The sequence below is a fragment of the Pseudophryne corroboree genome, unplaced genomic scaffold (assembly GCF_028390025.1).
Source record: "Pseudophryne corroboree isolate aPseCor3 unplaced genomic scaffold, aPseCor3.hap2 scaffold_739, whole genome shotgun sequence".
Taxonomy (NCBI): Eukaryota; Metazoa; Chordata; class Amphibia; order Anura; family Myobatrachidae; genus Pseudophryne; species Pseudophryne corroboree.
Window position 1 is genome coordinate 236,708 of NW_026970319.1, and position 24,417 is coordinate 261,124.

The 24,417-nt window shown below is 43.8% G+C and overlaps 16 non-coding genes and 2 pseudogenes across 16 annotated transcripts; 10 read left to right on the forward strand and 8 right to left on the reverse strand.

The window, feature by feature from the left end:
- The first annotated feature begins 13,435 nt into the window (after positions 1 to 13,435).
- Positions 13,436 to 13,599, forward strand: LOC135040394 (U1 spliceosomal RNA). The gene has a single exon (XR_010234299.1). It is a non-coding gene; the product is annotated as a U1 spliceosomal RNA (small nuclear RNA).
- Positions 13,600 to 13,751: 152 nt separating this feature from the next.
- LOC135040285 (U1 spliceosomal RNA) lies at positions 13,752 to 13,914 on the forward strand. The gene has a single exon (XR_010234215.1). It is a non-coding gene; the product is annotated as a U1 spliceosomal RNA (small nuclear RNA).
- Positions 13,915 to 14,588: 674 nt separating this feature from the next.
- LOC135040395 (U1 spliceosomal RNA) lies at positions 14,589 to 14,752 on the forward strand. Its single transcript, XR_010234300.1, has one exon. It is a non-coding gene; the product is annotated as a U1 spliceosomal RNA (small nuclear RNA).
- Positions 14,753 to 14,904: 152 nt separating this feature from the next.
- LOC135040291 (U1 spliceosomal RNA) lies at positions 14,905 to 15,067 on the forward strand. Its single transcript, XR_010234221.1, has one exon. It is a non-coding gene; the product is annotated as a U1 spliceosomal RNA (small nuclear RNA).
- A 674-nt stretch (positions 15,068 to 15,741) lies between these two features.
- Positions 15,742 to 15,905, forward strand: LOC135040356 (U1 spliceosomal RNA). The gene has a single exon (XR_010234265.1). It is a non-coding gene; the product is annotated as a U1 spliceosomal RNA (small nuclear RNA).
- Positions 15,906 to 16,057: 152 nt separating this feature from the next.
- On the forward strand, positions 16,058 to 16,193 carry LOC135040331 (U1 spliceosomal RNA; annotated as a pseudogene).
- An 835-nt stretch (positions 16,194 to 17,028) lies between these two features.
- On the forward strand, positions 17,029 to 17,192 carry LOC135040327 (U1 spliceosomal RNA). The gene has a single exon (XR_010234254.1). It is a non-coding gene; the product is annotated as a U1 spliceosomal RNA (small nuclear RNA).
- Positions 17,193 to 17,862: 670 nt separating this feature from the next.
- Positions 17,863 to 18,026, forward strand: LOC135040408 (U1 spliceosomal RNA). Its single transcript, XR_010234313.1, has one exon. It is a non-coding gene; the product is annotated as a U1 spliceosomal RNA (small nuclear RNA).
- Positions 18,027 to 18,178: 152 nt separating this feature from the next.
- LOC135040336 (U1 spliceosomal RNA) lies at positions 18,179 to 18,314 on the forward strand (annotated as a pseudogene).
- Positions 18,315 to 19,169: 855 nt separating this feature from the next.
- LOC135040280 (U1 spliceosomal RNA) lies at positions 19,170 to 19,332 on the reverse strand. The gene has a single exon (XR_010234210.1). It is a non-coding gene; the product is annotated as a U1 spliceosomal RNA (small nuclear RNA).
- A 468-nt stretch (positions 19,333 to 19,800) lies between these two features.
- On the forward strand, positions 19,801 to 19,963 carry LOC135040306 (U1 spliceosomal RNA). Its single transcript, XR_010234235.1, has one exon. It is a non-coding gene; the product is annotated as a U1 spliceosomal RNA (small nuclear RNA).
- An 828-nt stretch (positions 19,964 to 20,791) lies between these two features.
- On the reverse strand, positions 20,792 to 20,954 carry LOC135040296 (U1 spliceosomal RNA). Its single transcript, XR_010234225.1, has one exon. It is a non-coding gene; the product is annotated as a U1 spliceosomal RNA (small nuclear RNA).
- Positions 20,955 to 21,106: 152 nt separating this feature from the next.
- Positions 21,107 to 21,270, reverse strand: LOC135040275 (U1 spliceosomal RNA). Its single transcript, XR_010234205.1, has one exon. It is a non-coding gene; the product is annotated as a U1 spliceosomal RNA (small nuclear RNA).
- A 674-nt stretch (positions 21,271 to 21,944) lies between these two features.
- Positions 21,945 to 22,107, reverse strand: LOC135040311 (U1 spliceosomal RNA). The gene has a single exon (XR_010234239.1). It is a non-coding gene; the product is annotated as a U1 spliceosomal RNA (small nuclear RNA).
- Positions 22,108 to 22,249: 142 nt separating this feature from the next.
- On the reverse strand, positions 22,250 to 22,413 carry LOC135040402 (U1 spliceosomal RNA). The gene has a single exon (XR_010234307.1). It is a non-coding gene; the product is annotated as a U1 spliceosomal RNA (small nuclear RNA).
- Positions 22,414 to 23,087: 674 nt separating this feature from the next.
- LOC135040307 (U1 spliceosomal RNA) lies at positions 23,088 to 23,250 on the reverse strand. The gene has a single exon (XR_010234236.1). It is a non-coding gene; the product is annotated as a U1 spliceosomal RNA (small nuclear RNA).
- Positions 23,251 to 23,402: 152 nt separating this feature from the next.
- LOC135040412 (U1 spliceosomal RNA) lies at positions 23,403 to 23,566 on the reverse strand. Its single transcript, XR_010234317.1, has one exon. It is a non-coding gene; the product is annotated as a U1 spliceosomal RNA (small nuclear RNA).
- Positions 23,567 to 24,240: 674 nt separating this feature from the next.
- On the reverse strand, positions 24,241 to 24,403 carry LOC135040287 (U1 spliceosomal RNA). Its single transcript, XR_010234217.1, has one exon. It is a non-coding gene; the product is annotated as a U1 spliceosomal RNA (small nuclear RNA).
- Positions 24,404 to 24,417: the final 14 nt, after the last annotated feature.

The following is a 24,417-nucleotide window of genomic DNA, read 5'->3' on the forward strand; positions in this document are numbered from 1 at the left end:
TTTCTCCCAAACGAAAGACACTAGAATGAAAATTTTAAAGCCTACTGTTAGTGCTTCATCTACACGTTATAGCCCTGAATTTTCCAATGCCTAGCTCTTTGCAAAAGAGAGATATCGGCAAGGAAATGCTGTATTGTACCTTTGCATTTTTCTCCCAAACGAAAGACACTAGAATGAAAATGTTAAAGCCTACTGTTAGTGCTTCATCTACACGTTATAGCCCTGAATTTTCCAATGCCTAGCTCTTTGCAAAAGAGAGATATCGGCAAGGAAAAGCTGTATTGTACCTTTGCATTTTTCTCCCAAACGAAAGACACTAGAATGAAAATTTTAAAGCCTCCTGTTAGTGCTTCATCTACACGTTATAGCCCTTAATTTTCCAATGCCTATCTCTTTGCAAAAGAGAGATATCAGCAAGGAAAAGCTGTATTGTACCTTTGCATTTTTCTCCCAAACGAAGGACACTAGAATGAAAATTTTAAAGCCTCCTATTAGTGCTTCATCTACACGTTATAGCCCTGAATTTTCCAATGCCTATCTCTTTGCAAAAGAGAGATATCGGCAAGGAAAAACTGTATTGTACCTTTGCATTTTTCTCCCAAACGAAAGACACTAAAATGAAAATTTTAAAGCCTCCTGTTAGTGCTTCATCTACACGTTATAGCCCTGAATTTTCCAATGCCTATCTCTTTGCAAAAGAGAGATATCGGCAAGGAAAAGCTGTATTGTACCTTTGCATTTTTCTCCCAAACGAAAGATACTAGAATGAAAATTTTAAATCCTACTGTTAGTGCTTCATCTGCACGTTATAGCCCTGAATTTTCCAATGCCTAGCTCTTTGCAAAAGAGAGATATCGGCAAGGAAAAGCTGTATTGTACCTTTGCATTTTTCTCCCAAACGAAAGACACTAGAATGAAAATTTTAAAGCCTACTGTTAGTGCTTCATCTACACGTTATAGCCCTGAATTTTCCAATGCCTAGCTCTTTGCAAAAGAGAGATATCGGCAAGGAAAAGCTGTATTGTACCTTTGCATTTTTCTCCCAAACGAAAGACACTAGAATGAAAATTTTAAAGCCTCCTGTTAGTGCTTCATCTACACGTTATAGCCCTGAATTTTCCAATGCCTATCTCTTTTCAAAAGAGAGATATCGGCAAGGAAAAGATGTATTGTACCTTTGCATTTTTCTCCCAAACGAAGGATACTAGAATGAAAATGTTAAAGCCTCCTATTAGTGCTTCATCTACACGTTATAGCCCTGAATTTTCCAATGCCTATCTCTTTGCAAAAGAGAGATATCGGCAAGGAAAAGTGTATTGTACTTTTGCATTTTTCTCCCAAACGAAAGAGACTAGAATGATAATTTTAAAGCCTCCTGTTAGTGCTTCATCTACACGTTATAGCCCTGCATTTTCCAATGCCTATCTCTTTGCAAAAGAGAGATATCGGCAAGGAAAAGCTGCATTGTACTTTTGCATTTTTCTCCCAAACGAAAGACACTAGAATGAAAATTTTAAAGCCTCCTGTTAGTGCTTCATCTACACGTTATAGCCCTGAATTTTCCAATGCCTATCTCTTTGCAAAAGAGAGATATCGGCAAGGAAAAGCTGTATTGTGCCTTTGCATTTTTCTCCCAAACGAAAGACACTAGAATGAAAATGTTAAAGCCTACTGTTAGTGCTTCATCTACACGTTATAGCCCTGAATTTTCCAATGCCTAGCTCTTTGCAAAAGAGAGATATCGGCAAGGAAAAGCTGTATTGTACCTTTGCATTTTTCTCCCAAACGAAAGACACTAGAATGAAAATTTTAAAGCCTCCTGTTAGTGCTTCATCTACACGTTATAGCCCTGAATTTTCCAATGCCTATCTCTTTGCAAAAGAGAGATATCGGCAAGGAAAAGCTGTATTGTACCTTTGCATTTTTCTCCCAAACGAAGGACACTAGAATGAAAATGTTAAAGCCTCCTATTAGTGCTTCATCTACACGTTATAGCCCTGAATTTTCCAATGCCTATCTCTTTGCAAAAGAGAGATATCGGCAAGGAAAAACTGTATTGTACCTTTGCATTTTTCTCCCAAACGAAAGACACTAGAATGAAAATTTTAAAGCCTCCTGTTAGTGCTTCATCTACACGTTATAGCCCTGAATTTTCCAATGCCTATCTCTTTGCAAAAGAGAGATATCGGCAAGGAAAAGCTGTATTGTACCTTTGCATTTTTCTCCCAAACGAAAGACACTAGAATGAAAATTTTAAATCCTACTGTTAGTGCTTCATCTACACGTTATAGCCCTGAATTTTCCAATGCCTAGCTCTTTGCAAAAGAGAGATATCGACAAGGAAAAGCTGTATTGTACCTTTGCATTTTTCTCCCAAACGAAAGACACTAGAATGAAAATTTTAAAGCCTCCTGTTAGTGCTTCATCTACACGTTATAGCCCTGCATTTTCCAATGCCTATCTCTTTGCAAAAGAGAGATATCGGCAAGGAAAAGCTGCATTGTACTTTTGCATTTTTCTCCCAAACGAAAGACACTAGAATGAAAATTTTAAAGCCTCCTGTTAGTGCTTCATCTATACGTTATAGCCCTGAATTTTCCAATGCCTATCTCTTTGCAAAAGAGAGATATCGGCAAGGAAAAGCTGTATTGTACCTTTGCATTTTTCTCCCAAACGAAGGACACTAGAATGAAAAATTTAAAGCCTCCTGTTAGTGCTTCATCTACATGTTATAGCCCTGAATTTTCCAATGCCTATCTCTTTGCAAAAGAGAGATATCGGCAAGGAAAAGCTGTATTGTACCTTTGCATTTTTCTCCCAAACGAAAGACACTAGAATGAAAATTTTAAAGCCTACTGTTAGTGCTTCATCTACACGTTATAGCCCTGAATTTTCCAATGCCTAGCTCTTTGCAAAAGAGAGATATCGGCAAGGAAATGCTGTATTGTACCTTTGCATTTTTCTCCCAAACGAAAGACACTAGAATGAAAATGTTAAAGCCTACTGTTAGTGCTTCATCTACACGTTATAGCCCTGAATTTTCCAATGCCTAGCTCTTTGCAAAAGAGAGATATCGGCAAGGAAAAGCTGTATTGTACCTTTGCATTTTTCTCCCAAACGAAAGACACTAGAATGAAAATTTTAAAGCCTCCTGTTAGTGCTTCATCTACACGTTATAGCCCTTAATTTTCCAATGCCTATCTCTTTGCAAAAGAGAGATATCAGCAAGGAAAAGCTGTATTGTACCTTTGCATTTTTCTCCCAAACGAAGGACACTAGAATGAAAATTTTAAAGCCTCCTGTTAGTGCTTCATCTACACGTTATAGCCCTGGATTTTCCAATGCCTATCTCTTTGCAAAAGAGAGATATCGGCAAGGAAAAGCTGTATTGTACCTTTGCATTTTTCTCCCAAACGAAAGACACTAGAATGAAAATTTTAAAGCCTCCTGTTAGTGCTTCATCTACACGTTATAGCCCTGCATTTTCCAATGCCTATCTCTTTGCAAAAGAGAGATATCGGCAAGGAAAAGCTGCATTGTACTTTTGCATTTTTCTCCCAAACGAAAGACACTAGAATGAAAATTTTAAAGCCTCCTGTTAGTGCTTCATCTATACGTTATAGCCCTGAATTTTCCAATGCCTATCTCTTTGCAAAAGAGAGATATCGGCAAGGAAAAGCTGTATTGTACCTTTGCATTTTTCTCCCAAACGAAGGACACTAGAATGAAAAATTTAAAGCCTCCTGTTAGTGCTTCATCTACACGTTATAGCCCTGAATTTTCCAATGCCTATCTCTTTGCAAAAGAGAGATATCGGCAAGGAAAAGCTGTATTGTACCTTTGCATTTTTCTCCCAAACGAAAGACACTAGAATGAAAATTTTAAAGCCTCCTGTTAGTGCTTCATCTACACGTTATAGCCCTTAATTTTCCAATGCCTATCTCTTTGCAAAAGAGAGATATCAGCAAGGAAAAGCTGTATTGTACCTTTGCATTTTTCTCCCAAACGAAGGACACTAGAATGAAAATTTTAAAGCCTCCTATTAGTGCTTCATCTACACGTTATAGCCCTGAATTTTCCAATGCCTATCTCTTTGCAAAAGAGAGATATCGGCAAGGAAAAACTGTATTGTACCTTTGCATTTTTCTCCCAAACGAAAGACACTAAAATGAAAATTTTAAAGCCTCCTGTTAGTGCTTCATCTACACGTTATAGCCCTGAATTTTCCAATGCCTATCTCTTTGCAAAAGAGAGATATCGGCAAGGAAAAGCTGTATTGTACCTTTGCATTTTTCTCCCAAACGAAAGATACTAGAATGAAAATTTTAAATCCTACTGTTAGTGCTTCATCTGCACGTTATAGCCCTGAATTTTCCAATGCCTAGCTCTTTGCAAAAGAGAGATATCGGCAAGGAAAAGCTGTATTGTACCTTTGCATTTTTCTCCCAAACGAAAGACACTAGAATGAAAATTTTAAAGCCTACTGTTAGTGCTTCATCTACACGTTATAGCCCTGAATTTTCCAATGCCTAGCTCTTTGCAAAAGAGAGATATCGGCAAGGAAAAGCTGTATTGTACCTTTGCATTTTTCTCCCAAACGAAAGACACTAGAATGAAAATTTTAAAGCCTCCTGTTAGTGCTTCATCTACACGTTATAGCCCTGAATTTTCCAATGCCTATCTCTTTTCAAAAGAGAGATATCGGCAAGGAAAAGATGTATTGTACCTTTGCATTTTTCTCCCAAACGAAGGATACTAGAATGAAAATGTTAAAGCCTCCTATTAGTGCTTCATCTACACGTTATAGCCCTGAATTTTCCAATGCCTATCTCTTTGCAAAAGAGAGATATCGGCAAGGAAAAGTGTATTGTACTTTTGCATTTTTCTCCCAAACGAAAGAGACTAGAATGATAATTTTAAAGCCTCCTGTTAGTGCTTCATCTACACGTTATAGCCCTGCATTTTCCAATGCCTATCTCTTTGCAAAAGAGAGATATCGGCAAGGAAAAGCTGCATTGTACTTTTGCATTTTTCTCCCAAACGAAAGACACTAGAATGAAAATTTTAAAGCCTCCTGTTAGTGCTTCATCTACACGTTATAGCCCTGAATTTTCCAATGCCTATCTCTTTGCAAAAGAGAGATATCGGCAAGGAAAAGCTGTATTGTGCCTTTGCATTTTTCTCCCAAACGAAAGACACTAGAATGAAAATGTTAAAGCCTACTGTTAGTGCTTCATCTACACGTTATAGCCCTGAATTTTCCAATGCCTAGCTCTTTGCAAAAGAGAGATATCGGCAAGGAAAAGCTGTATTGTACCTTTGCATTTTTCTCCCAAACGAAAGACACTAGAATGAAAATTTTAAAGCCTCCTGTTAGTGCTTCATCTACACGTTATAGCCCTGAATTTTCCAATGCCTATCTCTTTGCAAAAGAGAGATATCGGCAAGGAAAAGCTGTATTGTACCTTTGCATTTTTCTCCCAAACGAAGGACACTAGAATGAAAATGTTAAAGCCTCCTATTAGTGCTTCATCTACACGTTATAGCCCTGAATTTTCCAATGCCTATCTCTTTGCAAAAGAGAGATATCGGCAAGGAAAAACTGTATTGTACCTTTGCATTTTTCTCCCAAACGAAAGACACTAGAATGAAAATTTTAAAGCCTCCTGTTAGTGCTTCATCTACACGTTATAGCCCTGAATTTTCCAATGCCTATCTCTTTGCAAAAGAGAGATATCGGCAAGGAAAAGCTGTATTGTACCTTTGCATTTTTCTCCCAAACGAAAGACACTAGAATGAAAATTTTAAATCCTACTGTTAGTGCTTCATCTACACGTTATAGCCCTGAATTTTCCAATGCCTAGCTCTTTGCAAAAGAGAGATATCGACAAGGAAAAGCTGTATTGTACCTTTGCATTTTTCTCCCAAACGAAAGACACTAGAATGAAAATTTTAAAGCCTCCTGTTAGTGCTTCATCTACACGTTATAGCCCTGAATTTTCCAATGCCTATCTCTTTGCAAAAGAGAGATATCGGCAAGGAAAAGCTGTATTGTACCTTTGCATTTTTCTCCCAAACGAAGGACACTAGAATGAAAATTTTAAAGCCTCCTGTTAGTGCTTCATCTACACGTAATAGCCCTGAATTTTCCAATGCCTATCTCTTTGCAAAAGAGAGATATCGGCAAGGAAATGCTGTATTGTACCTTTGCATTTTTCTCCCAAACGAAAGACACTAGAATGAAAATTTTAAAGCCTCCTGTTAGTGCTTCATCTACACGTTATAGCCCTGCATTTTCCAATGCCTATCTCTTTGCAAAAGAGAGATATCGGCAAGGAAAAGTTGCATTGTACTTTTGCATTTTTCTCCCAAACGAAAGACACTAGAATGAAAATTGTAAAGCCTCCTGTTAGTGCTTCATCTACACGTTATAGCCCTGCATTTTCCAATGCCTATCTCTTTGCAAAAGAGAGATATCGGCAAGGAAAAGCTGTATTGTACCTTTGCATTTTTCTCCCAAACGAAAGACACTAGAATGAAAATGTTAAAGCCTACTGTTAGTGCTTCATCTACACGTTATAGCCCTGAATTTTCCAATGCCTATCTCTTTGCAAAAGAGAGATATCGGCAAGGAAAAGCTGTATTGTACCTTTGCATTTTTCTCCCAAACGAAAGACACTAGAATGAAAATTTTAAAGCCTCCTGTTAGTGCTTCATCTACACGTTATAGCCCTGAATTTTCCAATGCCTAGCTCTTTGCAAAAGAGAGATATCGGCAAGGAAAAGCTGTATTGTACCTTTGCATTTTTCTCCCAAACGAAAGACACTAGAATGAAAATTTTAAAGCCTCCTGTTAGTGCTTCATCTACACGTTATAGCCCTGAATTTTCCAATGCCTATCTCTTTGCAAAAGAGAGATATCGGCACGGAAAAGCTGTATTGTACCTTTGCATTTTTCTCCCAAACGAAGGACACTAGAATGAAAATTTTAAAGCCTCCTATTAGTGCTTCATCTACACGTTATAGCCCTGAATTTTCCAATGCCTATCTCTTTGCAAAAGAGAGATATCGGCAAGGAAAAGCTGTATTGTACCTTTGCATTTTTCTCCCAAACGAAGTACACTAGAATGAAAATTTTAAAGCCTCCTGTTAGTGCTTCATCTACACGTTATAGCCCTGAATTTTCCAATGCCTATCTCTTTGCAAAAGAGAGATATCGGCAAGGAAATGCTGTATTGTACCTTTGCATTTTTCTCCCAAACGAAAGACACTAGAATGAAAATTTTAAAGCCTCCTGTTAGTGCTTCATCTACACGTTATAGCCCTGCATTTTCCAATGCCTATCTCTTTGCAAAAGAGAGATATCGGCAAGGAAAAGCTGCATTGTACTTTTGCATTTTTCTCCCAAACGAAAGACACTAGAATGAAAATTTTAAAGCCTCCTGTTAGTGCTTCATCTACACGTTATAGCCCTGAATTTTCCAATGCCTAGCTCTTTGCAAAAGAGAGATATTGGCAAGGAAAAGCTGTATTGTACCTTTGCATTTTTCTCCCAAACGAAAGACACTAGAATGAAAATTTTAAAGCCTCCTGTTAGTGCTTCATCTACACGATATAGCCCTGAATTTTCCAATGCCTATCTCTTTGCAAAAGAGAGATATCGGCAAGGAAAAGCTGTATTGTACCTTTGCATTTTTCTCCCAAACGAAGGACACTAGAATGAAAATTTTAAAGCCTCCTGTTAGTGCTTCATCTACACGTTATAGCCCTGAATTTTCCAATGCCTATTTCTTTGCAAAAGAGAGATATCGGCAAGGAAAAGCTGTATTGTACCTTTGCATTTTTCTCCCAAACGAAAGACACTAGAATGAAAATTTTAAAGCCTACTGTTAGTGCTTCATCTACACGTTATAGCCCTGAATTTTCCAATGCCTAGCTCTTTGCAAAAGAGAGATATCGGCAAGGAAAAGCTGTATTGTACCTTTGCATTTTTCTCCCAAACGAAAGACACTAGAATGAAAATTTTAAAGCCTCCTGTTAGTGCTTCATCTACACGTTATAGCCCTGAATTTTCCAATGCCTATCTCTTTGCAAAAGAGAGATATCGGCAAGGAAAAGCTGTATTGTACCTTTGCTTTTTTCTCCCAAACGAAAGACACTAGAATGAAAATTTTAAAGCCTCCTATTAGTGCTTCATCTACACGTTATAGCCCTGAATTTTCCAATGCCTATCTCTTTGCAAAAGAGAGATATCGGCAAGGAAAAGCTGCATTGTACTTTTGCATTTTTCTCCCAAACGAAAGACACTAGAATGAAAATTTTAAAGCCTCCTGTTAGTGCTTCATCTACACGTTATAGCCCTGAATTTTCCAATGCCTAGCTCTTTGCAAAAGAGAGATATTGGCAAGGAAAAGCTGTATTGTACCTTTGCATTTTTCTCCCAAACGAAAGACACTAGAATGAAAATTTAAAAGCCTCCTGTTAGTGCTTCATGTACGCGGTATAGCCCTGAATTTTCCAATGCCTAGCTCTTTGCAAAAGAGAGATATCGGCAAGGAAAAGCTGTATTGTACCTTTGCATTTTTCTCCCAAACGAAAGACACTAGAATGAAAATTTTAAAGCCTCCTGTTAGTGCTTCATCTACACGTTATAGCCCTGAATTTTCCAATGCCTATCTCTTTGCAAAAGAGAGATATCGGCAAGGAAATGCTGTATTGTACCTTTGCATTTTTCTCCCAAACGAAAGACACTAGAATGAAAATTTTAAAGCCTCCTGTTAGTGCTTCATCTACACGTTATAGCCCTGCATTTTCCAATGCCTATCTCTTTGCAAAAGAGAGATATCGGCAAGGAAAAGCTGCATTGTACTTTTGCATTTTTCTCCCAAACGAAAGACACTAGAATGAAAATTTTAAAGCCTCCTGTTAGTGCTTCATCTACACGTTATTGCCCTGAATTTTCCAATGCCTAGCTCTTTGCAAAAGAGAGATATTGGCAAGGAAAAGCTGTATTGTACCTTTGCATTTTTCTCCCAAACGAAAGACACTAGAATGAAAATTTTAAAGCCTCCTGTTAGTGCTTCATCTACACGTTATAGCCCTGAATTTTCCAATGCCTATCTCTTTGCAAAAGAGAGATATCGGCAAGGAAAAGCTGTATTGTACCTTTGCATTTTTCTCCCAAACGAAGTACACTAGAATGAAAATTTTAAAGCCTCCTGTTAGTGCTTCATCTACACGTTATAGCCCTGAATTTTCCAATGCCTATCTCTTTGCAAAAGAGAGATATCGGCAAGGAAATGCTGTATTGTACCTTTGCATTTTTCTCCCAAACGAAAGACACTAGAATGAAAATTTTAAAGCCTCCTGTTAGTGCTTCATCTACACGTTATAGCCCTGCATTTTCCAATGCCTATCTCTTTGCAAAAGAGAGATATCGGCAAGGAAAAGCTGCATTGTACTTTTGCATTTTTCTCCCAAACGAAAGACACTAGAATGAAAATTTTAAAGCCTCCTGTTAGTGCTTCATCTACACGTTATAGCCCTGAATTTTCCAATGCCTAGCTCTTTGCAAAAGAGAGATATTGGCAAGGAAAAGCTGTATTGTACCTTTGCATTTTTCTCCAAAACGAAAGACACTAGAATGAAAATTTTAAAGCCTCCTGTTAGTGCTTCATCTACACGATATAGCCCTGAATTTTCCAATGCCTATCTCTTTGCAAAAGAGAGATATCGGCAAGGAAAAGCTGTATTGTACCTTTGCATTTTTCTCCCAAACGAAGGACACTAGAATGAAAATTTTAAAGCCTCCTGTTAGTGCTTCATCTACACGTTATAGCCCTGAATTTTCCAATGCCTATTTCTTTGCAAAAGAGAGATATCGGCAAGGAAAAGCTGTATTGTACCTTTGCATTTTTCTCCCAAACGAAAGACACTAGAATGAAAATTTTAAAGCCTACTGTTAGTGCTTCATCTACACGTTATAGCCCTGAATTTTCCAATGCCTAGCTCTTTGCAAAAGAGAGATATCGGCAAGGAAAAGCTGTATTGTACCTTTGCATTTTTCTCCCAAACGAAAGACACTAGAATGAAAATTTTAAAGCCTCCTGTTAGTGCTTCATCTACACGTTATAGCCCTGAATTTTCCAATGCCTATCTCTTTGCAAAAGAGAGATATCGGCAAGGAAAAGCTGTATTGTACCTTTGCATTTTTCTCCCAAACGAAGTACACTAGAATGAAAATTTTAAAGCCTCCTATTAGTGCTTCATCTACACGTTATAGCCCTGAATTTTCCAATGCCTATCTCTTTGCAAAAGAGAGATATCGGCAAGGAAAAGCTGCATTGTACTTTTGCATTTTTCTCCCAAACGAAAGACACTAGAATGAAAATTTTAAAGCCTCCTGTTAGTGCTTCATCTACACGTTATAGCCCTGAATTTTCCAATGCCTAGCTCTTTGCAAAAGAGAGATATTGGCAAGGAAAAGCTGTATTGTACCTTTGCATTTTTCTCCCAAACGAAAGACACTAGAATGAAAATTTAAAAGCCTCCTGTTAGTGCTTCATGTACGCGGTATAGCCCTGAATTTTCCAATGCCTAGCTCTTTGCAAAAGAGAGATATCGGCAAGGAAAAGCTGTATTGTACCTTTGCATTTTTCTCCCAAACGAAAGACACTAGAATGAAAATTTTAAAGCCTCCTGTTAGTGCTTCATCTACACGTTATAGCCCTGAATTTTCCAATGCCTATCTCTTTGCAAAAGAGAGATATCGGCAAGGAAATGCTGTATTGTACCTTTGCATTTTTCTCCCAAACGAAAGACACTAGAATGAAAATTTTAAAGCCTCCTGTTAGTGCTTCATCTACACGTTATAGCCCTGCATTTTCCAATGCCTATCTCTTTGCAAAAGAGAGATATCGGCAAGGAAAAGCTGCATTGTACTTTTGCATTTTTCTCCCAAACGAAAGACACTAGAATGAAAATTTTAAAGCCTCCTGTTAGTGCTTCATCTACACGTTATTGCCCTGAATTTTCCAATGCCTAGCTCTTTGCAAAAGAGAGATATTGGCAAGGAAAAGCTGTATTGTACCTTTGCATTTTTCTCCCAAACGAAAGACACTAGAATGAAAATTTTAAAGCCTCCTGTTAGTGCTTCATCTACACGTTATAGCCCTGAATTTTCCAATGCCTATCTCTTTGCAAAAGAGAGATATCGGCAAGGAAAAACTGTATTGTACCTTTGCATTTTTCTCCCAAACGAAAGACACTAGAATGAAAATTTTAAAGCCTCCTGTTAGTGCTTCATCTACACGTTATAGCCCTGAATTTTCCAATGCCTATCTCTTTGCAAAAGAGAGATATCGGCAAGGAAAAGCTGTATTGTACCTTTGCATTTTTCTCCCAAACGAAGGACACTAGAATGAAAATTTTAAAGCCTCCTATTAGTGCTTCATCTACACGTTATAGCCCTGAATTTTCCAATGCCTATCTCTTTGCAAAAGAGAGATATCGGCAAGGAAAAGCTGTATTGTACCTTTGCATTTTTCTCCCAAACGAAGTACACTAGAATGAAAATGTTAAAGCCTCCTGTTAGTGCTTCATCTACACGTTATAGCCCTGAATTTTCCAATGCCTATCTCTTTGCAAAAGAGAGATATCGGCAAGGAAAAGCTGTATTGTACCTTTGCATTTTTCTCCCAAACGAAAGACACTAGAATGAAAATTTTAAAGCCTCCTGTTAGTGCTTCATCTACACGTTATAGCCCTGAATTTTCCAATGCCTATCTCTTTGCAAAAGAGAGATATCGGCAAGGAAATGCTGTATTGTACCTTTGCATTTTTCTCCCAAACGAAAGACACTAGAATGAAAATTTTAAAGCCTCCTGTTAGTGCTTCATCTACACGTTATAGCCCTGCATTTTCCAATGCCTATCTCTTTGCAAAAGAGAGATATCGGCAAGGAAAAGCTGCATTGTACTTTTGCATTTTTCTCCCAAACGAAAGACACTAGAATGAAAATTTTAAAGCCTCCTGTTAGTGCTTCATCTACACGTTATAGCCCTGAATTTTCCAATGCCTAGCTCTTTGCAAAAGAGAGATATTGGCAAGGAAAAGCTGTATTGTACCTTTGCATTTCTCTCCCAAACGAAATACACTAGAATGAAAATTTTAAAGCCTACTGTTAGTGCTTCATCTACACGTTATAGCCCTGAATTTTCCAATGCCTAGCTCTTTGCAAAAGAGAGATATCGGCAAGGAAAAGCTGTATTGTACCTTTGCATTTTTCTCCCAAACGAAAGACACTAGAATGAAAATTTTAAAGCCTCCTGTTAGTGCTTCATCTACACGTTATAGCCCTGAATTTTCCAATGCCTATCTCTTTGCAAAAGAGAGATATCGGCAAGGAAAAGCTGTATTGTACCTTTGCTTTTTTCTCCCAAACGAAAGACACTAGAATGAAAATTTTAAAGCCTCCTATTAGTGCTTCATCTACACGTTATAGCCCTGAATTTTCCAATGCCTATCTCTTTGCAAAAGAGAGATATCGGCAAGGAAAAGCTGCATTGTACTTTTGCATTTTTCTCCCAAACGAAAGACACTAGAATGAAAATTTTAAAGCCTCCTGTTAGTGCTTCATCTACACGTTATAGCCCTGAATTTTCCAATGCCTAGCTCTTTGCAAAAGAGAGATATTGGCAAGGAAAAGCTGTATTGTACCTTTGCATTTTTCTCCCAAACGAAAGACACTAGAATGAAAATTTAAAAGCCTCCTGTTAGTGCTTCATCTACACGGTATAGCCCTGAATTTTCCAATGCCTAGCTCTTTGCAAAAGAGAGATATCGGCAAGGAAAAGCTGTATTGTACCTTTGCATTTTTCTCCCAAACGAAAGACACTAGAATGCAAACTACAGGTAGTGCTGCAGGGCCCACACCCTTTTACTTGCCTTACAGAGCAGCTCTGGAGCTGTTACAGTGCCCAGCTGCTGCAAGAAATCAGCTTGAATGCTTCAGGGGATGGGGCATGGCCAACATGAGCCCCACACCAAAGGAGGGGGGAGGTGTTTAATGCGAACTAGGGGTCATCCAAGCACTGCAAAAGGCCGCCATGCCCTGCATGCCCCTTTTCTCTTTTCATATGCAGATGAGGGTTCCAGTCAACTTTGGCCCACTGCTTGGATAACATCACCGTATGCAAATCCGTCTGCTGCAGACCTTCCCCCAGGAGTGCTTGTACTAGTTGTTGCATATGGTTTGATATTTGATGGTGCTTCAGTATTAGGCAGCCTTCCGCCCTCCCATGTTCATCTGAAAAGATGTGGTCTCCCTGCAGTTGTTGTCCCCAGATGAGAGTTCACTTGTGCTGCCTCAGTTGAATCTCCTTTACTTGACAGAGATGTGCCTGAGCAGCTGCCCTCACCAGCCCTATTCCAAATCATACTTATTTTGCATAGGATATACCATGGTCATGAAGATTGTTCTCCCAGGGTGAGGTTCATTCATTGCATTTTGGGTATGCTGACCCCTGTGATTTCCCCAAATGTGGGAAACTTGACTGCATTATTTGTGGTAGTGGGGGACTGTGTTTGTGCTTTCCTCTGGTCAGCTCTGGTAAAAGTCAGATTTCTTTGTCTCAGATCTTCCTCTAGCCTTGTTCTTCTTTCGAGAGTTCCCTTGTGCTGCCTCAGTTGGATCTCTTTCACTTGACAGGGGGGTGCCCGAACAGCGACCCTCCCCAGCTCTAGCCCAACTCCTACTTACCTGCCAGGTGAGATACTATGATCATGAAGGTGCTTCTCCCAGGGCAAGGCTCACCCATTGCACTCTGGGTGTGCTGCCCCTGCGATTTCCCCAAATGTGGGAAACTTGACTGCATAATTTGTGTTTCCCCTGGTCGGCTCTCGTATAATTCAGATCTCTTTGTCTCAGGTCTCTCTCCAGCCTAGTTTGCTGTCTGTTTCCACTTCTCTTTTCTTCAACCGCTCCCTTCTATACCCTTGTGCACTATCCTGACTTCTCCTCCCGTCTGCTTACTTTGTGCCTTCCAATGCACAATGCAAACTACAGGTAGTGCTGCAGGGCCCACACCCTTTTACTTGCCTTACAGAGCAGCTCTGGAGCTGTTACAGTGCCCAGCTGCTGCAAGAAATCAGCTTGAATGCTTCAGGGGATGGGGCATGGCCAACATGAGCCCCACACCAAAGGAGGGTGGAGGTGTTTAATGCGAACTAGGGGTCATCCAAGCACCGCAAAAGGCCGCCATGCCCTGCACGCCCCTTTTCTCTTTTCATATGCAGATGAGGGTTGAAGCCAACTTTGACCCACTGCTTGGATGACATCACCGTATGCAAATCCGTCTTCTGCAGAACTTCCCCCAGGAATGCTTGCACTAGTTGTTGCATTTGGTTTGTTGTTTGGGGGTGCTTCAGTATTAGGCAGCCTTCTGCCCTCCCATGTTCATCTGAAAATATGTGTTCTCCCTGCAGTTGTTGTCCCCAGATGAGAGTTCCCTTGTGCTGCCTCAGTTGAATCTCCTTTACTTGACAGAGATGTGCATGAGCAGCGGCCCTCCCCAGCCCTATTCCAAATCATACTTATTTTGCATAGGATATACCATGGTCATGAAGATTGTTCTCCCAGGGTGAGGTTCATTCATTGCATTTTGGGTATGCTGACCCCTGTGATTTCCCCAAATGTGGGAAACTTGACTGCATTATTTGTGGTAGTGGGGGACTGTGTTTGTGCTTTCCTCTGGTCAGCTCTGGTAAAAGTCAGATTTCTTTGTCTCAGATTTTCCTCTAGCCTTGTTCTTCTTTCGAGAGTTCCATTGTGCTGCCTCAGTTGGATCTCCTTCACTTGACAGGGGGGTACCCGAGCAGCGACCCTCCCCAGCTCTAGCCCAACTCCTACTTACCTGCCAGGTGAGATACTATGATCATGAAGGTGCTTCTCCCAGGGCAAGGCTCACCCATTGCACTCTGGGTGTGCTGCCCCTGCGATTTCCCCAAATGTGGGAAACTTGACTGCATAATTTGTGTTTCCCCTGGTCGGCTCTCGTATAATTCAGATCTATTTGTCTCAGGTCTCTCTCCAGCCTAGTTTGCTGTCTGTTTCCACTTCTCTTTTCTTCAGCCGCTCCCTTCTATACCCTTGTGCACTATCCTGACTTCTCCTCCCGTCTGCTTACTTTGTGCCTTCCAATGCACAATGCAAACTACAGGTAGTGCTGCAGGGCCCACACCCTTTTACTTGCCTTACAGAGCAGCTCTGGAGCTGTTACAGTGCCCAGCTGCTGCAAGAAATCAGCTTGAATGCTTCAGGGGATGGGGCATGGCCAACATGAGCCCCACACCAAAGGAGGGGGGAGGTGTTTAATGCGAACTAGGGGTCATCCAAGCACTGCAAAAGGCCGCCATGCCCTGCATGCCCCTTTTCTCTTTTCATATGCAGATGAGGGTTCCAGTCAACTTTGGCCCACTGCTTGGATAACATCACCGTATGCAAATCCGTCTGCTGCAGACCTTCCCCCAGGAGTGCTTGTACTAGTTGTTGCATATGGTTTGATATTTGATGGTGCTTCAGTATTAGGCAGCCTTCCGCCCTCCCATGTTCATCTGAAAAGATGTGGTCTCCCTGCAGTTGTTGTCCCCAGATGAGAGTTCACTTGTGCTGCCTCAGTTGAATCTCCTTTACTTGACAGAGATGTGCCTGAGCAGCTGCCCTCACCAGCCCTATCCCAAATCATACTTATTTTGCATAGGAGATACCATGGTCATGAAGATTGTTCTCCCAGGGTGAGGTTCATTCATTGCATTCTGGGTATGCTGACCCCTGTGATTTTCCCAAATGTGGGAAACTCGACTGCATTATTTGTGGTAGTGGGGGACTGTGTTTGTGCTTTCCTCTGGTCAGCTCTGGTAAAAGTCAGATTTCTTTGTCTCAGATCTTCCTCTAGCCTTGTTCTTCTTTCGAGAGTTCCCTGGTGCTGCCTCAGTTGGATCTCCTTCACTTCACAGGGGGGAACCCGAGCAGCGACCCTCCCCAGCTCTAGCCCAACTCCTACTTACCTGCCAGGTGAGATACTATGATCATGAAGGTGCTTCTCCCAGGGCAAGGCTCAACCATTGCACTCTGGGTGTGCTGCTCCTGCGATTTCCCCAAATGTGGGAAACTTGACTGCATAATTTGTGTTTCCCCTCGTCGGCTCTCGTATAATTCAGATCTCTTTGTCTCAGGTCTCTCTCCAGCCTAGTTTGCTGTCTGTTTCCACTTCTCTTTTCTTCAGCCGCTCCCTTCTATACCCTTGTGCACTATCCTGACTTCTCCTCCCGTCTGCTTACTTTGTGCCTTCCAATGCACAATGCAAACTACAGGTAGTGCTGCAGGGCCCACACCCTTTTACTTGCCTTACAGAGCAGCTCTGGAGCTGTTACAGTGCCCAGCTGCTGCAAGAAATCAGCTTGAATGCTTCAGGGGCTGGGGCATAGCCAACATGAGCCCCACACCAAAGGAGGGTGGAGGTGTTTAATGCAAACTAGGGGTCAGCCAAGCGCCGCAAAAGGCCACCATGCCCTGCACGCCCCTTTTCTCTTTTCATATGCAGACGAGGGTTGAAGCCAACTTTGACCCACTGCTTGGATGACATCACCATATGCAAATCCATCTGCGGCAGGCCTTCCCCCAGGAATGCTTGCACTAGTTGTTGCATTTGGTTTGTTGTTTGGGGGTGCTTCAGTATTAGGCAGCCTTCTGCCCTCCCATGTTCATCTTCAGGGGATGGGGCATGGCCAACATGAGCCCCACACCAAAGGAGGGTGGAGGTGTTTAATGCGAACTAGGGGTCATCCAAGCACCGCAAAAGGCCGCCATGCCCTGCACGCCCCTTTTCTCTTTTCATATGCAGATGAGGGTTGAAGCCAACTTTGACCCACTGCTTGGATGACATCACCGTATGCAAATCCGTCTTCTGCAGACCTTCACTTGACAGGGGGGTGCCCGAGCAGCGACCCTCCCCATCTCTAGCCCAACTCCTACTTACCTGCCAGGTGAGATACTATGATCAGGAAGGTGCTTCTCCCAGGGCAAGGCTCACCCATTGCACTCTGGGTGTGCTGCTCCTACGATTTCCCCAAATGTGGGACACTTGACTGCATAATTTGTGTTTCCTCTAGTCGGCTACTCGTATAATTCAGATCTCTTTGTCTCAGGTCTCTCTCCAGCCTAGTTTGCTGTCTGTTTCCACTTCTCTTTTCTTGAGCCGCTGCCTTCTATGCCCTTGTGCACTCTCCTGACTTCTCCTGTCTGCTTACTTTGTGCCTTCCAACGCACAATGCAAACTACAGGTAGTGCTGCAGGGCCCACACCCTTTTACTTGCCTTTCAGAGCAGCTCTGGAGCTGTTACAGTGCCCAGCTGCTGCAAGAAATCAGCTTGAATGCTTCAGGGGCTGGGGCATAGCCAACATGAGCCCCACACCGACGGAGGGTGGAGGTGTTTAATGCGAACTAAGGGTCATCCAAGCGCCGCAAAAGGCCGCCATGCCCTGCATACCCCTTTTCTCTTTTCATATGCAGATGAGGGTTCCAGCCAACTTTGGCCCACTGCTTGGATGACATCACCGTATGCAAATCCGTCTTCTGCAGACCTTCCCCCAGGAATGCTTGTACTAGTTGTTGCATTTGGTTTGTTGTTTGGGGTGCTTCAGTATTAGGCAGCCTTCCGCCCTCCCATGTTCATCTGAAAATATGTGTTCTCCCTGCAGTTGTTGTCCCCAGATGAGAGTTCACTTGTGCTGCCTCAGTTGAATCTCCTTTACTTGACAGAGATGTGCCTGAGCAGCGGCCCTCCCCAGCCCTATCCCAAATCATACTTATTTTGCATAGGAGATACCATGGTCATGAAGATTGTTCTCCCAGGGTGAGGTTCATTCATTGCATTTTGGGTATGCTGACCCCTGTGATTTCCCCAAATGTGGGAAACTCAACTGCATTATTTGTGGTAGTGGGGGACTGTGTTTGTGCTTTCCTCTGGTCAGCTCTAGTAAAAGTCAGATTTCTTTGTCTCACATTTTCCTCTAGCCTTGTTCTTCTTTCGAGAGTTCCCTTGTGCTGCCTTTGTTGGATCTCCTTCACTTTACAGGGGGGTACCCGAGCAGCGACCCTCCCCAGCTCTAGCCCAACTCCTACTTACCTGCCAGGTGAGATACTATGATCATTAAGGTGCTTCTCCCAGGGCAAGGCTCACCCATTGTACTCTGGGTGTGCTGCTCCTGCGATTTCCCCAAATGTGGGAAACTTGACTGCATAATTTGTGTTTCCCCTCGTCGGCTCTCGTATAATTCAGATCTCTTTGTCTCAGGTCTCTCTCCAGCCTAGTTTGCTGTCTGTTTCCACTTCTCTTTTCTTCAGCCGCTCCCTTCTATACCCTTGTGCACTATCCTGACTTCTCCTCCCGTCTGCTTACTTTGTGCCTTCCAATGCACAATGCAAACTACAGGTAGTGCTGCAGGGCCCACACCCTTTTACTTGCCTTACAGAGCAGCTCTGGAGCTGTTACAGTGCCCAGCTGCTGCAAGAAATCAGCTTGAATGCTTCAGGGGCTGGGGCATAGCCAACATCAGCCCCACACCGAAGGAGGGTGGAGGTGTTTAATGCAAACTAGGGGTCAGTCAAGCGCCGCAAAAGGCCACCATGCCCTGCACGCCCCTTTTCTGTTTTCATATGCAGATGAGGGTTGAAGCCAACTTTGACCCACTGCTTGGATGACATCACCATATGCAAATCCATCTGCGGCAGGCCTTCCCCCAGGAATGCTTGCACTAGTTGTTGCATTTGGTTTGTTGTTTGGGGGTGCTTCAGTATTAGGCAGCCTTCTGCTGCACCCTGCTTTGGTGTGGGGCTCATGTTGGCCATGCCCCATCCCCTGAAGCTTTCAAGCAGATTTCTTGCAGCAGCTGGGCACTGTAACAGCTCAAGAGCTGCTCTGTAAGGCAAGTAAAAGGGTGTGGGCCCTGCAGCACTACCTGTAGTTTGCATTGTGCATTGGAAGGCACAAAGTAAGCAGACGGGAGGAGAAGTCTGGATAGTGCACAAGGGTATAGAAGGGAGCGGCTGAAGAAAAGAGAAGTGGAAACAGACAGCAAACTAGGCTGGAGAGAGATCTGAGACAAAGAGATCTGAATTATACGATAGCCGACCAGGGGAAACACAAATTATGCAGTCAAGTTTCCCACATTTGGGGAAATCGCAGGGGCAGCACACCCAGAGTGCAATGGGTGAGCCTTGCCCTGGGAGAAGCACCTTCATGATCATAGTATCTCACCTGGCAGGTAAGTATGAGTTGGGCTAGAGCTGGGGAGGGTCGCTGCTCGGGCACCCCCCTGTTAAGTGAAGGAGATCCAACTGAGGCAGCACAAGGGAACTCTCAAAAGAAGAACAAGGCTAGAGGAAGATCTGAAACAAAGAAATCTGACTTTTACCAGAGCTGACCAGAAGAAAACACAAACACAGTCCCCCACTACCACAAATAAAGCAGTCGAGGTGAGGTTCATTCATTGCATTTTGGGTATGCTGACCCCTGTGATTTCCCCAAATGTGGGAAACTCGACTGCTTTATTTGTGGTAGTGGGGGACTGTGTTTGTGTTTTCTTCTGGTCAGCTCTGGTAAAAGTCAGATTTCTTTGTTTCAGATCTTCCTCTAGCCTTGTTCTTCTTTTGAGAGTTCCCTTGTGCTGCCTCAGTTGGATCTCCTTCACTTAACAGGGGGGTGCCCGAGCAGCGACCCTCCCCAGCTCTAGCCCAACTCCTACTTACCTGCCAGGTGAGATACTATGATCATGAAGGTGCTTCTCCCAGGGCAAGGCTCACCCATTGCACTCTGGGTGTGCAGCCCCTGCGATTTCCCCAAATGTGGGAAACTTGACTGCATAATTTGTGTTTCCCCTGGTCGGCTCTCGTATAATTCAGATCTCTTTGTCTCAGATCTCTCTCCAGCCTAGTTTGCTGTCTGTTTCCACTTCTCTTTTCTTCAGCCGCTCCCTTCTATACCCTTGTGCACTATCCTGACTTCTCCTCCCGTCTGCTTACTTTGTGCCTTCCAATGCACAATGCAAACTACAGGTAGTGCTGCAGGGCCCACACCCTTTTACTTGCCTTACAGAGCAGCTCTGGAGCTGTTACAGTGCCCAGCTGCTGCAAGAAATCTGCTTGAATGCTTCAGGGGATGGGACATGGCCAACATGAGCCCCACACCAAAGGAGGGTGGAGCAGAAGGCTGACTAATACTGAAGCACCCCCAAACAACAAACCAAATGCAACAACTAGTGCAAGCATTCCTGGGGGAAGGCCTGCCGCAGATGGATTTGCATATGGTGATGTCATCCAAGCAGTGGGTCAAAGTTGGCTTCAACCCTCGTCTGCATATGAAAACAGAAAAGGGGCGTGCAGGGCATGGTGGCCTTTTGCGGCGCTTGACCGACCCCTAGTTTGCATTAAACACCTCCACCCTCCTTCGGTGTGGGGCTCATGTTGGCTATGCCCCAGCCCCTGAAGCATTCAAGCTGATTTCTTGCAGCAGCTGGGCACTTTAACAGCTCCAGAGCTGCTCTGTAAGGCAAGTAAAAGGGTGTGGGCCCTGCAGCACTACCTGTAGTTTGCATTGTGCATTGGAAGGCACAAAGTAAGCAGACGGGAGGAGAAGTCAGGATAGTGCACAAGGGTATAGAAGGGAGCGGCTGAAGAAAAGAGAAGTGGAAACAGACAGCAAACTAGGCTGGAGAGAGACCTGAGACAAAGAGATCTGAATTATACGAGAGCCGACCAGGGGAAACACAAATTATGCAGTCAAGTTTCCCACATTTGGGGAAATCGCAGGAGCAGCACACCCAGAGTGCAATGGGTGAGCCTTGCCCTGGGAGAAGCACCTTCATGATCATAGTATCTCACCTGGCAGGTAAGTAGGAGTTGGGCTAGAGCTGGGGAGGGTCGCTGCTCGGGTACCCCCCTGTCAAGTGAAGGAGATCCAACTGAGGCAGCACAAGGGAACTCTCGAAAGAAGAACAAGGCAAGAGGAAAATCTGAGACAAAGAAATCTGACTTTTACCAGAGCTGACCAGAGGAAAGCACAAACACAGTCCCCCACTACCACAAATAATGCAGTTGAGTTTCCCACATTTGGGGAAATCACAGGGGTCAGCATACCCAAAATGCAATGAATGAACCTCACCCTGGGAGAACAATCTTCATGACCATGGTATCTCCTATGCAAAATAAGTATGATTTGGAATAGGGCTGGGGAGGGCCGCTGCTCATGCACATCTCTGTCAAGTAAAGGAGATTCAACTGAGGCAGCACAAGGGAACTCTCATCTGGGGACAACAACTGCAGGGAGAACACATATTTTCAGATGAACATGGGAGGGCAGAAGGCTGCCTAATACTGAAGCACCCCCAAACAACAAACCAAATGCAACAACTAGTGCAAGCATTCCTGGGGGAAGTTCTGCAGAAGACGGATTTGCATACGGTGATGTCATACAAGCAGTGGGTCAAAGTTGGCTTCAACCCTCATCTGCATATGAAAAGAGAAAAGGGGCGTGCAGGGCATGGCGGCCTTTTGCGGTGCTTGGATGACCCCTAGTTCGCATTAAACACCTCCACCCTCCTTTGGTGTGGGGCTCATGTTGGCCATGCCCCATCCCCTGAAGCATTCAAGCAGATTTCTTGCAGCAGCTGGGCACTGTAACAGCTCCAGAGCTGCTCTGTAAGGCAAGTAAAAGGGTGTGGGCCCTGCAGCACTACCTGTAGTTTGCATTGTGCATTGGAAGGCACAAAGTAAGCAGACGGGAGGAGAAGTCAGGATAGTGCACAAGGGTATAGAAGGGAGCGGCTGAAGAAAAGAGAAGTGGAAACAGACAGCAAACTAGGCTGGAGAGAGACCTGAGACAAAGAGATCTGAATTATACGAGAGCCGACCAGGGGAAACACAAATTATGCAGTCAAGTTTCCCACATTTGGGGAAATCGCAGGGGCAGCACACCCAGAGTGCAATGGGTGAGCCTTGCCCTGGGAGAAGCACCTTCATGATCATAGAATCTCACCTGGCAGGTAAGTAGGAGTTGGGCTAGAGCTGGGGAGGGTCTCTGCTCGGGCACCCCCCTGTCAAGTGAAGGAGATCCAACTGAGGCAGCACAAGGGAACTCTCAAAAGAAGAACAAGGCTCTGAAACAAAGAAATCTGACTTTTACCAGAGCTGACCAGAGGAAAACACAAACACAGTCCCCCACTACCACAAATAAAGCAGTCGAGTTTCCCACATTTGGGGAAATCACAGGGGTCAGCATACCCAGAATGCAATGAATGAACCTCACCCTGGGAGAATAATCTTCATGACCATGGTATCTCCTATGCAAAATAAGTATGATTTGGGATAGAGCTGGGGAGGGCCGCTGCTCAGGCACATCTCTGTCAAGTTAAGGAGATTCAACTGAGGCAGCACAAGGGAACTCTCATCTAGGGACAACAACTGCAGGGAGAACACATATTTTCAGATGAACATGGGAGGGCAGACGGCTGCCTAATACTGAAGCACCCCCAAACAACAAACCAAATGCAACAACTAGTGCAAGCATTCCTGGGGGAAGGCCTGCCGCAGATGGATTTGCATATGGTGATGTCATCCAAGCAGTGGGTCAAAGTTGGCTTCAACCCTCGTCTGCATATGAAAACAGAAAAGGGGCGTGCAGGGCATGGTGGCCTTTTGCTGCGCTTGTCTGACCCCTAGTTTGCATTAAACACCTCCACCCTTCTTCGGTGTGGGGCTCATGTTGGCTATGCCCCAGCCCCTGAAGCATTCAAGCTGATTTCTTGCAGCAGCTTGGCACTGCAACAGCTCCAGAGCTGCTCTGTAAGGCAAGTAAAAGGGTGTGGGCCCTGCAGCACTACCTGTAGTTTGCATTGTGCATTGGAAGGCACAAAGTAAGCAGACGGGAGGAGAAGTCAGGATAGTGCACAAGGGTATAGAAGGGAGCGGCTGAAGAAAAGAGAAGTGGAAACAGACAGCAAACTAGGCTGGAGAGAGACCTGAGACAAAGAGATCTGAATTATACGAGAGCCGACCAGGGGAAACACAAATTATGCAGTCAAGTTTCCCACATTTGGGGAAATCGCAGGAGCAGCACACCCAGAGTACAATGGGTGAGCCTTGCCCTGGGAGAAGCACCTTCATGATCATAGTATCTCACCTGGCAGGTAAGTAGGAGTTGGGCTAGAGCTGGGGAGGGTCGCTGCTCGGGTACCCCCCTGTAAAGTGAAGGAGATCCAACTGAGGCAGCACAAGGGAACTCTCGAAAGAAGAACAAGGCTAAAGGAAAATCTGAGACAAAGAAATCTGACTTTTACCAGAGCTGACCAGAGGAAAGCACAAACACAGTCTCCCACTACCACAAATAATGCAGTCAAGTTTCCCACATTTGGGGAAATCACAGGGGTCAGCATACCCAAAATGCAATGAATGAACCTCACCCTGGGAGAAAAATCTTCATGACCATGGTATCTCCTATGCAAAATAAGTATGATTTGGAATAGGGCTGGGGAGGGCCGCTGCTCATGCACATCTCTGTCAAGTAAAGGAGATTCAACTGAGGCAGCACAAGGGAACTCTCATCTTGGGACAACAACTGCAGGGAGAACATATATTTTCAGATGAACATGGGAGGGCAGAAGGCTGCCTAATACTGAAGCACCCCCAAACAACAAACCAAATGCAACAACTAGTGCAAGCATTCCTGGGGGAAGGCCTGCCGCAGATGGATTTGCATATGGTGATGTCATCCAAGCAGTGGGTCAAAGTTGGCTTCAACCCTCGTCTGCATATGAAAAGAGAAAAGGGGCGTGCAGGGCATGGTGGCCTTTTGCGGCGCTTGGCTGACCCCTAGTTTGCATTAAACACCTCCACCCTCCTTTGGTGTGGGGCTCATGTTGGCTATGCCCCAGCCCCTGAAGCATTCAAGCTGATTTCTTGCAGCAGCTGGGCACTGTAACAGCTCCAGAGCTGCTCTGTAAGGCAAGTAAAAGGGTCTGGGCCCTGCAGCACTACCTGTAGATCGCATTGTGCGTTGGAAGGCACAAAGTAAGCAGACAGGAGGAGAAGTCAGGATAGTGCGCAAGGGCATAGAAGGGAGCGGCTCAAGAAAAGAGAAGTGGAAACAGACAGCAAACTAGGCTGGAGAGAGACCTGAGACAAAGAGATCTGAATTATACGAGAGCCGACCAGGGGAAACACAAATTATGCAGTCAAGTTTCCCACATTTGGGGAAATCGCAGGGGCAGCACACCCAGAGTGCAATGGGTGAGCCTTGCCCTGGGAGAAGCACCTTCATGATCATAGTATCTCACCTGGCAGGTAAGTAGGAGTTGGGCTAGAG